Consider the following 11,348-nt stretch of genomic DNA (forward strand, 5'->3'; position numbering starts at 1 on the left):
TGATACATTTAGGGACACAGAATTTTAAAAAATATATGACTTTTAATAAGAGATAAGAAGCTTCTTTCCCATAAAATTAATTAAGTGATGAGGTGGCTGTGCGAATTACGATAATGTGTCATGCCCTCATTGATCTGAATTTTTCACTAAGAACTTTTGGCAGCAACCTCATAACTCTTGCCAAGAAGAGTTTGCCCTGGTGGCCATCCAAACTAGTTAAGCAAAATATCCCCCAAAAGGTTTTAAATAACTGGCTTTCTTTTAAATACCTATAATAAAATCAGATGTTTTAAAAATATATTTTTATTGATTTCAGAGAGGAAGGAAGAGGGAGAGAGAAATAGAAACATCAATGATGAGAGAGAAACATTGATTGGCTGCCTCCTGCATGCCCCACACTAGGGATTGAGCTCACAACCAGGCATGTGCCCTGACCAGGAATTGAACCCGTGACCTCCTGGTTCATAGGTTGATGCTCAACTACTGAACCATGCCAGCTGGGCAATAAAATCAGATTTTTATTTGTAGCATAGGATAAAAAAGAGCTCTACAGGTGTTTCTCAAAGTGTGGCCCTTAATACTGCCTTAGTACAATCTAAGATTTGATAAAAACACAAATTCCCATACATCCATCAAATGAATCAGAACTTTTGTAGGTAAGGCCTGAGGATCCACATTTTAAAAAGCACCCCCTCCAAGTGATTCTCATGTATGCAAAGCATTACTCTATAAAGACTGATTTTAAATGCAGAATATTTCCTCCTCCATAGAAGATTTTAAGTTAAGAAATCGAACACACAATGGAATTTTTCAAGTATTAAAAAATACTGAAGCCCAGCTGGTCAGGACACATGCCCGGGCTGTGGGCTCGATATTCAGTAGGGGGTGTGTAGGAGGCAACTGATCAATGATTCTCTTTCATCGTTGATGTTTCTATCTCTCTCTTCCTCTCCCTTCCTCTCTGAAATCAATAAAAATGTATTTTTAAAAATATTAAGAAAATATTGAAGAAGAGTTTCTCAGTATCTTCCTATTTCAAGACACATCTCGCTGATCTAAGAACAGTTCTGCCAGCTACCAATGGTGAGACCCAGGGCGTCATGTTTGTGTAGTCTTTGGATTATCGAAAAACTTGGGGCTCAGGTTTTAAAACTGCCTATATCCATACCCGTGAATAGGAGAATGCTATTCATTGTTACAGGAGAGATGACATAGCCCATGGACTAATGAATCCGGACCTGTAGTGGGTTCAGTTTTCACAGTCACATGGGGGAGTGGTGTACAACCAAACAAAAAAACGGTCATGGCAGGAGGAGGGAAGTGGGCACCAGTTGCCATGTAGCCAGCACAACCTACACAATACAACTTTCCTATTTCCTTTTATATATGATTCTGGAAAGTCTCCTTGAATCCACTCTAGACTGAGGAGCAGTATAATAAATACCCACATACACGAATACACACACACATAAATGTTATCGGAGGGTGTGAAACACAGTTCAAGGAATCAACATAGTTCAAACAAGTTACTGATACGTTCTACTTAGCCGCTAGGCCTCGTCACTATGTAATATATTAACAATAGTCATATTCATTCAACAAATCATATTAATTTAATTAAGTTAATATGGAGCCTATTAATAAATAATCATCCTAACCCTGTGTTTTGTATATAAACTTAGTTTTCAGTTGGTTAAACTACACTAACAGGTGCTTAGCCTTTTCAGCTTGTGACTCTTGCAGAATAGCTGCCTCTCGACACCTTTCTCAGCGCTGGAAAAGACGCCAGGTGACAGGAATACTCCACTGCCCACTGTGCCTCTGCCTGGGCTCCTCGCATCCCTTCCTCCCTCCCCTGTTCAGTGTGTCTTTCCTGTCCTGTCCGTGAAGGGAAAAAAAAAGGGGGGTTATTGTGAAGAGAAAATGTGGAGGAACGGAAAAGAGAAAAACCCAGAAACTACTACTTGGAGGATATTTATAATCAAATTTGAACTGGAAACCTGCAGGGTGTATAACCCATTGTAAATTTGCTTATATAAAATATTTCCTTAAAAAAATCAGACTATATTAAAAATACGGATTAGACTGTTTCATCGCACTATTTCAAGGCCTTAAGAATGACTCAAGTGGGGGAGGAGAGGGGGACATATGTAATACTTTCAACAATAAAGATTTAAAAAAAAAAAGAACAACTCAAGTAATATATCAGGTTAAAGCATGAGAATTTATCATTATAGCTATGATTTAATTGAGACTTTTTCACATTAAGTCATTCATTTTAAGTGACATATTAAATACCATTTTAATAGCCAGATATTTAGTTGCTATAAACTTTTATCTCCCTGAAACAAAATGTAGTTATAATTTAAAATGATATTGAAAATAAACCAAAAATAGTAAATTATCTTGGACTTTTAAAAAAATGTCTCAAGGACATTTATTATACCTCATTGCTGGAAGTATAAGCTATGCTATTAGTTGAAGAATATTTTATCCTGTGTATAAATTCCCTTTCATTAAAAAACTAATTGAATATTGTTTTAAAACTGCAGGATATAATTTTAATGGCATTTCTAAACGCAGTTATTTGCAGACTAAGAAAATTAGTCCATGAATAAGCCAGTGAAAAGACTCAAGTAGCAACTTTTTAGAATACATAGTGTTATGGGAGATGACTATTTTGTTCATTAGCATTTTTAGGGTTTTAATAGTTTAAAATTATTCCTTCTCACCCAAAGTTAATGGTTTTCCACATAATGTGAGTTGAAGATAAATAGCAATTTCACCCATTGTTTTCCCTTCTGTTTATGGAATTATTGTGTGGAAACGAGGAATAAGATGCGCTGTTCTGTGGGGCCCACTTGGCCTAGGCATTCTGGACGGTCCCCAGGGAGCAAGGCAATTTGACTTGTTAGAGCTAAAAAGTAAGTGAAAACAGAACAACAGAAATATCCTGAGTGTCACTGGAGTGCAACCACCCACACCTTCTCGGCGTTAAACTATTTTTTAGGAATTATAATCCTGCCCTTTGTTTTTATTTTGTTTGGGGTTTATGGCACAGCAGTTACAAAAGTCCCTGTAGCTATAGTTTTTTTTTTTTCTTATTATGTGCCTCCACCACTCCAAGCTCCATCATGGTGCCCACCTGAATCTCTGCAGTCCCTGGAGCCAGGCACCATTAGTTTAGGGTGGCATACGAGTTGAGCATCGACCTATGAACCAGGAGGTCTGGGTGGGTGAGGGGGGGAACAACCTGAATGGACAGGTGCCTCCAGAAGGTTTATTGGGAGTCGTGTAGAGGGACAATCCAGGGGAAACTGAGGAAAGCAGGGCTGGGCAGAGGGAGAAAATGACCCACAATGAGGAGCCTGAGGCCTCAGTTGATCCTGCAGGGAACCTGGAGCCCAGTTAAGCCAAGGTGGGGGTGGTCTTTGTGTCCCCTCGTTCAGCCGGTCATTGGCCACCAGCCATCTCTGGCAAGTGATGGAGCCTTGGGTGAGGGAGTCCCCTGCAGCTGGGGACACAGCTCTGAGGCATCGAGCTGATATTCCCAGCAGCTAAAAGGGGGTTGCTTTGACCCTGAAGAGGGTACCTGGGTGGAGTGACATAGCATCCAAGACGTTTCACTCCTTGCTTCCCTCAGGTTCACTTGTTTCCTAGACAACGTTCTCCCTGACAACAGCTTCTCCAGAATGAACGAGGTGTAGGGTTGTTCACTAGGTGCCTGGAAGGGTAGAAGAGAACTCCAAGCTATTAGGAAGTGAGCGGTAGCAGGAAGTACCACCCCCAGGGCTTAGGGAACAAATGGAAGAGGTCGAATTGTTAATTCTTAGAAACTAGAGGAGCAGCTCTGAGGAGCGAGAAACTCAGGCCTTGGGGAGGAGACACTGCTTGGCCAGTGTGGGAGGGGTAAGGAGGGGGTTCCGGGCAGAGGGGAGTCTCCGAGTCAGGAGGAGAGACTCTGAGGGGCTGGGACACAAACCCCAGAAAAGGTGCACTTGCTGGCTGATGCTGGAGTCTGAGGCGGATGTGATGAAACATATTCTGCAATTGTTAGGTAACCGCAGAGCAAATGTAACCGCTGTCATGGGAAGGACCTGCTGGTGCCAGGGCAAAGCTCGCAGGACTTAAGTCTGAAAGATTTGAACTATACTGATGGTCGTGGGAATAAAAGTAATGGGTACATAGCTGTCCGATTCCTTTGAAAGAAAGAAGAACTTCAGGACTGAATGTGTTGATTCTAATTGAAGGAAAGGGAGAGGACCCGTTGAAAAGCACCAGATTCAAATGGAAATGCCCGAGTCTCCTCCCAGGAGCCTTTTAGTGACCTTGTGCCAGCCTAAAGAGATCACTCCAGTGATCAAAGAAATGCACCTTAAACCAAGGTTGAGGTCCTGTTTTCCATGTGCTTAACCATAATTATTCACTCACAGCTTTCGCGAATGCAGCCGAGACTGTGGTGAGCCTGGTGTGCATGGACACTGCTGGTGGCTGGTCAGTGAATACAGCCCTTTGAAAAGCAATATGGGATCGTTGTCAAAAATGGTTTAAATGCTCATTTTTAATAAGTAATTTAAAAACTGAAATGCACAGAGAGATGTTAGAAAGGTACAGGGTACCTCAGTGACCTTAGACAATCACTTCAGGGGCAGCTACTACTGATGCAAGGTGTCCTTTGGCAACAAAATTGGTTTGACCCAGAAAGCCGTGCTCTTGTTCTCACTTTTCACCCTGAGTTCTATAAATGAACCAATGGGCATTTTGTTAAATAGAGTTACATAGCCAATCTCAAAGAGCAGGCACCTTCCTTCTTCCTTGTCTGTGTGGTTAATAATTTACAGGTATATGGATGGGTTCTCTCGGTTAAATTATATGCTCTTGCAGAAATAGCATGATGCATCGGGTTTTTAAAAACACACACACAATGGCTCAGGCTCCAGCCCCAATCCTCTGTAGCATTAGGGCAGCTCTGGGCTCCTTTCTCCTGTTGTCCCCCTGCCCCCCTTCAAAATTCCATCCTGATATATCGCAGCCATTCCTGTCGCTGCTGCTTGCAAACTTCTGTTTCTTGCTGGTGGAAATCATGTTCTTTCACGGGATCCCAAGGAAAACATTTCAGGAGACCCACGTATGGGAGGTTATGGTGTGGTAAGGTTTATTTGGGTGGAACTAGAAGACTGTCCCCAGGTTCCCAATGTCTCCATCTATCTCGCTGTGGAAAAAGTCCAGCCTTGTCTTTATCAAGCCCAGAACAAAGACCAGGGTCCAGAGGGTCTGTGCCAAATGAACGCTCAATCCTTTGGAGCCTGTTCAGTCTGCCCCAGGCCCCAGGCAGCTGCTCGACCAGCCTGGCTGCTACAAAATGCACAAGGGCATGGGCGAGCATGTGTTACTGAGTGAAAGTGAGAGAGAGAGAGAGAGAGAGAGAGAGAGAGAGAGAGAGAGAGAGAGAGAGAGAGTTTTGTTCAGCTTGGATTATATTATATATTATCTTTGGCTAGGTAGGGAAGGATCAGGTACCCTTTCAAACTAACCAATCAACTTCCCAAGCTTTCCTAGCTGGTGCTGGATTCTCCCCCTAACCAATCCATTTCCTAGATCTTCCCAGGTTCTGTGTCCCTTATCCAATCAGATCCTTTTCCCCCCACTCCCCATTATGGTCCTCATCTTGGCTCCCACTGCACATGCCTCAATGTGGAAGCACCTCCCCCTGCACTATGTTGGCCTCTATTGGGCATGCACCCAGCAGAGGAATCCCTCCTGCTGTTTTTATTTCTCCCTTCTTGGTTGGTTAATGATCTTCCTGCCTGTGCTTCAGGGACTTGGAGGTCCCCTGGGGAGTGTGTGAAGCTGTAGCTTCCTAGTGAAGCAGTAGAGTCGGTTTCCCACTCAGCTCCCAAGCCCATTAGGCTCAACAATGTGCCATTCCCCTTGTTCCCTCCCTTTACTAATAGTTAGCTACCTACCCCCACATGTTGACACTTCGGTCAAAGGAGTAGAAAGGCATCATCATTCATTATGACCAAAGTAATGCACTAAAAATTTTGTTCTGTCATGAAGTTTGAAAATATTACTCAAATTATATTGATTAGATGGCTGAAATCTAGAAAATCCACTTCCCTCTCTAGCCTTGCCTCAAAGTCATACCTTTCATGTCCTGGACCTCCTCCATGAAGCCCTCCTCGTCCTCTTCAGCCTATGAGAGACACTGTCTATTTCCTCAATGTGCCTAATATTGCACAGACCTTCATTACAGAGGTTCTTCTTTTGAAGTAATGACATTTACATGTTTTTATTCCCCTCTATACTATGAGCTTCTCAAAGTGGCTTAGGAGAGGCAACACGTTACCTGTACCCTCTTAGGGCAACTGGGCCTAAGAATTAAGTTGATACAAAACAGATTAAGAGGAGAAAAGCATAAAAATTGTATTTAATATTTGTATTTAATGTTTCTATATGAACATGGGAGCCTTCGCAGAAAAATGAGGACCCAAAGAGAATTTAGGCCTAAGTGTTTATACACTAGGTTGAACGAAGAGTAGTAATTGTGGGAAAGTAACTAAAATATAGGGGGAGGCTAAAGGAAGGTAAGTGTTGTTCGGACAAGGTCTGTTTGCACAGATTTCTCTCAGCCTCAACTCCCCATCTCTGGTGATGAAACGTTCTTTTCCTTCTGGGATAAGGATGGCATCTTTCACAGGGGAGTCTCATCTCTTGCTTTTAGAAAGAAAAGGGGAGGTCAGAGAGCCCTTCTTGCATCTGCTGTTTTTTAAGTGCCTTCAGCTCAATATAATCAATATAGCAAAGTGGCATATTTGGGAGGGCATATTCAGTGGCATATATTAGGTACTTAGCAAGTGTTTGCTGAATGTCTGTTGAAATAATTTAGCTCCTGTGCAACTCTAACACTCAGTCCGCTTCCAGGTATCCCTGCTAATGAAGGGGAGGGGAGACTGAGGCTGATGTAAAATGACTGACAATTCTGAAACCCCAAACCCTCGGTTGGAAAGGCTTATTGTACTCAGTAATGCAGTCACACACCCACACACAAACAGCTAGACCATTAGGAAGGGTTTAGAGGAAGAAGTCAATGGATTCAGACTCTCTGCAGGATGGCGTAGCTAGTCGAGGAAAACAGTAAAACGGATGTGGCGGAATTTGCTCTGCCAGACGCCTTTGCGCCAGATTCCCTGCCATCAGAGGTTTTTACTGTCACCGCTGCAGGCCAAACGCTTCACTCCATTAAAATCGCAGGTGATTAGTAATATCCTACACGGTGAGACACCAGCTTAAGCCTAGGAGGCAGAAGAAATGCAGTTGAAGAGGTAAGCTGGCCTTGCCCACTAGCAGGGCCTTGCCCGCCACACTCAGAAATTTGGGTATGAGGGGATGGTGAGGTATTACAGCAAGAGAGTACGTGGGGAGATGTGCCTTAATGAGCATTGGTGGACGGCAATGTGAAGGAGGAGGGGGAGGGGAGGGGCAAGGTCACCTTGGAAGGGTGAAGAGAACAAGGGAAGAGGAAAATCTTTGAGTGGAAGTGGAGCACACACCTTTAAGGCAGAAAGAGAACAGGAAGAGGAAAAGGAAAAAAATGAAGAGTTGGTGATAAAAGGCCGCAAAAATCCCCTCAAATTGAACTCCTTAGTTTATTAATCTGCAGAGCTTTGCATCCTTTTTCTGTTCAGGGCCATCTAGTAAATACTTTGGGCTTTGTAGGTCACATGAGTATGTGTCACAGCTACTCAAGCCTGCTACTGCAGTGTGGAAGCAGCATGATCAGGTGTCCTTAATGACCAGAGCCGTGTTCCAATAACACAAGAGTCAATGAAGGAGACGGAAAACTGAAGTGAGGCCAGGGAAGCCGAGGGAGTTCATTTTAGCTGGTCTTCAACTTCTCAGGCGGGAGGGAGCCAGGAGAGGAGCATAAGGTTTCGTCCCTGGGAGGACAGTTGCGTGAGAAACTAGCATCTGGGGAATTGGAGGAATCAGCTAAAGTCAGTACTAATAGGGCTTCTCACCCAATAAGAACTGTTACCCCTGCAGTGCAACCCAGAGGCCTCTGCTTGGGAGAAAAGGACAAAGAGCATGTCTCAGACCAGATGTGCTGGCTGTAGCCACCTCTGCCATACATGCCCTAAGAGCGTGTCTCTTTGTTTCTCTCCATCTCTTTTCCCCTTTCAATCGCTGGCAAGGGCGTACTGAGATCTTTACTCAACATTCATTCATTCTGTTCATACTTAGAGGGTGTCTGATACGCACTAGACACTGTTCAAGGTGCTGGAGTTCAAGTGAATAAATCACATGAGTTCACAAATCCTGCTTACATTCCAGTTGGAAAAACAAACAACAGATAAGTAGAAAATTAATGACCCTACTTACTGGTAAATGCTTCAAAAAAAAGTAAATTTGGGTAATAGGACTGGTTTGGAGAAGGCATCATTTGGAGCTGGTGGTCAGGGAAGACCACAGATGAGCTGAGATCTGAGACAAAAAACTCCAGCATGTGAAAACCGGAGGCGAGACCCTTCTGGGCAGAGGGGACAAGGGCAATGGCTCTGAGGTAGGAATGGACTTGGAGTGCCTGAAGAACAGCAGGAGAGCCAGTGTGGTTGGAATACAGTAGCTTCCGGGAGAGGGTAGGAGATGAGTGTGGAGAACTAGGAAGCAGGAAGACGTAGCCTGGGCACGGCCTGGGGCACTGGGAGACTGCATTCTCCTCCAGGCTTTGCCACAGATGTCCTGTGTGACCGGAGGACAGTCACCCTGGATCTCAGTGTCCTTGTTGCAAGAACAAGATGACGTGAAGTCTAGCCTGCCACTTAATGATGTGTGTTTAAAAGGAGAATCTTTAAGGTTCTTTGCAGCAGCCTATGTTCTATGCCCAGTGCCGCTCAAGGCCTATCAGGGCTCCCTGCTCCTTTTCTAATAGCGTTTCCCTAACTTTTAGGACTCTTTAGCGGGGCTGTTCTCCCTGTAACCAGAACAGAACACTCTCTGCCTGCCTCCCCAGGTCTGCGCATGTGCAACACTCTCCTTTCTTTGTTCTGTCCATCTCTCATCCGTTCTTTAAGCTCCAGATTAAATCCCACTTTGCTCATAAAGCCTTCCTTGACCACTTATCCTCCTAACTCCAAGATACTTTATTCCCACCCATTTATTCAATCTGCCCAATGTCATTCTAACCTTCTCAGGGTGCTATATTAGTTCAGCGTTCTCCAGAGAAACAGAATCAATAGGATGTTTATACATGTGTATACACGTAGGGAAAGAGATAGATTTTAAGGGCTTGGCCCACACAATTTTGGGGTCCGAAATCTGCAGAGGAGGTTGGCAGGCTAGAGACCTAGGGAAGAATGGATGTTGCAGTCTTGAGTCTGAAGGCCTGGAGATGGGATTCTCTCTTCCTTGGGGGACCTCAGTCTTTTAAGGCCTTCAACTGATTGGATAAGGTCCACCCACATTCTGGAGGGCAATCTGCATTACTCAATGTCTACTGGCTTATTTACTCATTTTTCCAGTTTTGTTGAGATATCGTTGACATACAATGTTATGGAAATTTAAGGTGTTCAACATGTTGATTTGATACACTTACATGTTGCAAAATGATTGCTACCATAGCTGTTAGCTAACATCTGCATCATGTCACATAATTAATTACCACTTCTTTTTTGTGGTGAGAGCATTTCAGCTCTAGTCTCCCAGCAACTTTCAAGCATAGAATACTGTATTATTAACTGTAATCACTATGCCGTACATTAAATCCCTAGAACTTACTCATTTTATCTTTGGAAGTTTATACTCTTTGACGACATCAACCCTTTGCTCCAATCCTCAGCCCCTGGCAGAACACCATTCTGGTCTGGTCTCTTGACATTTTTTAATGTCTACTGATTTAAATGTTAATCACATCTAAAAAAAATACCTTCGCAGCAACATTTAGTCTAGTGTTGGGCCAAACAACTAGACACCACAGCCTAGCCAAGTTGACACATAAAATTAACTATCACAGATGAGGATGGAGCCTTATGAATATTCATATTCTTCACTGGACTCAGCACAAATGCATTTTGTGTAGCCAGCACTTGATAAAGAGTTAACTAAAGGATTCTAATTAGTGCTATATATTCCTTCATTCAGGTACTGTCATAAGGGCTAGGCAAACAGCCATGAGTAAAACTGATAATAATTAAATCTGACTCTTTTTCATTCATGTTTTGACATCTTGTAGACCCAGTCGGAGAGGTTGTTGTTTGCTTTTAGTTTTAATTTTGTTTTATTTTTAATTAGCTGGTGCTGTAAAATTATAATAAGTGTGTAAACCCTTTGAAGATGTAGTCATCAAATCCATCAGAGTAGGACTCTAAACCACCCGAGGCTTGTAGAGGTTAGATCATTTGCTTAATTGTGTTAGAGTAAGCGGTAGACAGAATTCTAAATATGGTTGCTCAAGATTCTTGTCCCCTGGTTATTCAGTCAAACACTAATGTAGGTAACGCTGAGAAGGGATTTTGCAGATATAATTAAAGTCCTAAGTAGGTTGATCTTGAGATAGACAGATTGTCCAGGCAGTAGATTGTCAGGTAATCCAGAGATTGCCTGACGCAATAGATGAACCCTTTAAAAGCAGACAATTTTCTCCAGCTAACAGAGCTTCAAAGCATGAAGGGGATGCGACTCACCATCGCTGGCTTGAAGAAGGGGTTACGAATCAAGGAGGTGAACAATCTTAGGAACTAAGGGTTGCTTCCCGTCAATACCCAGCAAGGAAATGGGACCTCAGTCCTACATTCTGCCAGCAAGTGAAATGAACTTAGAAGCAGATTCTTCCCCAGGTCCTCCAGGCAAGAGTCAGATGGCCAACACCTGGATTTTGGCCTGGTCAGACTCTATGCAGAAAATCCCATAATGCTCACACAGACCTCTGACCTATTGACATGGGAGCTAATAAAAAGTTGCTGTAAGCATCAAAAGTTTGAGGTAATATGCAGCGAAAGAAAACTAATGGAGAATGTACAGCTAAATAGTGATATGACTCGTTTTAAATTCTTATTTTTTAAAGTGCTTAGAAAGTAAAATACTTTCTCATATGAATAATCTTTAACAAACATTTGCATTAAAAAGTATGTTTTTTGTTATGTGGCCAGTGGTACTTATCTATAAAAATACTGCAAGTCTGAGACATGTCAGTTATGCTTTGGGTTGGGGAAAAAACCTCTACAGTCTATGGTAAAATATTAAGCTATTATGCTAAAAGCAAAATAAATTAATGAAGATCCATAAGCCATATCCACTGTCATTGGTGTAAAATATTTAGTATCATCTTTATCACATGTTATGAGAATAAC

Source organism: Cnephaeus nilssonii (assembly GCF_951640355.1).
Source record: "Cnephaeus nilssonii genome assembly, chromosome: 21".
Taxonomy (NCBI): domain Eukaryota; kingdom Metazoa; phylum Chordata; class Mammalia; order Chiroptera; family Vespertilionidae; genus Cnephaeus; species Cnephaeus nilssonii.